Below are 2,500 nucleotides of genomic sequence, written 5' to 3' on the forward strand. Positions count from 1 at the left end.
TTTCTCGTGCCTATGGTACAACAACTTTTCGCCGTGCCCCTGGTACACCGCTCAGTAGCACTTTGCCACACAAACTCTCCTAGTGCCTATGGTACGACATCTTTTCTCGTGCCTATGGTACAACAACTTTCCTCCGTGCCCCTGGTACGACAGCTTTTCTCGTGCCTATGGTACAACAACTTTTCTCGTGCCTATGGTACAACAACTTTTCGCCGTGCCCCTGGTACACCGCTCAGTAGCACTTTGCCACACAAACTCTCTTAGTGCCTATGGTACGACATCTTTTCTCGTGCCTATGGTACAACAACTTTCCTCCGTGCCCCTGGTACGACAGCTTTTCTCGTGCCTATGGTACAACAACTTTTCTCGTGCCTATGGTACAACAACTTTTCGCCGTGCCCCTGGTACACCGCTCAGTAGCACTTTGCCACACACACACTCCTCGTACCTATGGTACGACAACTTTTCTCGTGCCTATGGTACGACAACTTTTCTCGTGCCTATGGTACAACAACTTTTCGCCGTGCCCCTGGTACACCGCTCAGTAGCACTTTGCCACACAAACTCTCCTCGTGCCTATGGTACGACAACTTTTCTCGTGCCTATGGTACAACAACTTTCCTCCGTGCCCCTGGTACGACAACTTTTCTCGTGCCTATGGTACGACAACTTTTCTCGTGCCTATGGTACAACAACTTTTCGCCGTGCCCCTGGTACACCGCTCAGTAGCACTTTGCCACACAAACTCTCCTCGTGCCTATGGTACGACAACTTTTCTCGTGCCTATGGTACAACAACTTTCCTCCGTGCCCCTGGTACGACAGCTTTTCTCGTGCCTATGGTACAACAACTTTTCTCGTGCCTATGGTACAACAACTTTTCGCCGTGCCCCTGGTACACCGCTCAGTAGCACTTTGCCACACACACACTCCTCGTACCTATGGTACGACAACTTTTCTCGTGCCTATGGTACAACAACTTTTCTCGTGCCTATGGTACAACAACTTTTCGCCGTGCCCCTGGTACACCGCTCAGTAGCACTTTGCCACACAAACTCTCCTCGTGCCTATGGTACGACAACTTTTCTCGTGCCTATGGTACAACAACTTTCCTCCGTGCCCCTGGTATGACAGCTTTTCTCGTGCCTATGGTACAACAACTTTTCTCGTGCCTATGGTACAACAACTTTTCGCCGTGCCCCTGGTACACCGCTCAGTAGCACTTTGCCACACACACACACACCACTCGTGCCTATGGTACGACAACTTTTCTCGTGCCTATGGTACGACAACTTTTCTCGTGCCTATGGTACAACAACCTTTCCCCGTGCCCCTGGTACACTGCGCAGAAACTCTTTGCCACACACACACACACACACCACTCGTGCCTATGGTACGACAACAGGCCCCGGGGACCTACATCGCACCTTGCTCTTGCCTCCCTTACAGCTGAAAAAGGTCCATGCCTGTGCCCTGGCCCTGCTGAAATTCCCTCTCCATTTAGCCGAGGCAGTGAGTCGGCCTCCTGTCTCCCTTTACGGTCGAAAAAGATGTGCTCCTGGGCGCGCTGGCCCTGCTGCTACTCACATCGGGCATGGACCTGGACCTCCAGCAGGCCCCGGGGACCTACATCGCACATTGCTCTTCCCTCCCTTACAGCTGAAAAAGGTCCATGCTTGTGCCCTGGCCCTTCTGAAATTCCCTCTCCATTTAGCCGAGGCAGAGAGTCGGCCTCCTGTCTCCTTTACGGTCGAAAAAGATGTGCTCCTGGGCGCGCTGGCCCTGCTGCTACTCACATCGGGCATGGACCTGGACCTCCAGCAGGCCCCGGGGACCTACATCACACCTTGCTCTTGCCTCCCTTACAGCTGAAAAAGGTCCATGCCTGTGCCCTGGCCCTGCTGAAATTCCCTCTCCATTTAGCCGAGGCAGTGAGTCGGCCTCCTGTCTCCCTTTACGGTCGAAAAAGATGTGCTCCTGGGCGCGCTGGCCCTGCTGCTACTCACATCGGGCATGGACCTGGACCTCCAGCAGGCCCCGGGGACCTACATCACACCTTGCTCTTGCCTCCCTTACAGCTGAAAAAGGTCCATGCTTGTGCCCTGGCCCTTCTGAAATTCCCTCTCCATTTAGCCGAGGCAGAGAGTCGGCCTCCTGTCTCCTTTACGGTCGAAAAAGATGTGCTCCTGGGCGCGCTGGCCCTGCTGCTACTCACATCGGGCATGGACCTGGACCTCCAGCAGGCCCCGGGGACCTACATCACACCTTGCTCTTGCCTCCCTTACAGCTGAAAAGGTCCATGCTTTTGCCCTGGCCCTTCTGAAATTCCCTCTCCATTTAGCCGAGGCAGTGAGTCGGCCTCCTGTCTCCTTCACGGTCGAAAAAGATGTGCTCCTGGGCGCGCTGGCTCTGCTGCTACTCACATCGGGCATGGACCTGGACCTCCAGCAGGCCCCGGGGACCAACATACTCCTCTGCTCTACTCCCCCACTAGCTTTCCT

This window comes from Aulonocara sp. 'chitande type north' Nkhata Bay, unplaced genomic scaffold (assembly GCF_057382095.1).
Source record: "Aulonocara sp. 'chitande type north' Nkhata Bay isolate Kocher_YH1m ecotype deep benthic unplaced genomic scaffold, A_spYH_male_GT1.1 unmapped_scaffold_33, whole genome shotgun sequence".
Lineage (NCBI taxonomy): Eukaryota > Metazoa > Chordata > Actinopteri > Cichliformes > Cichlidae > Aulonocara > Aulonocara sp. 'chitande type north' Nkhata Bay.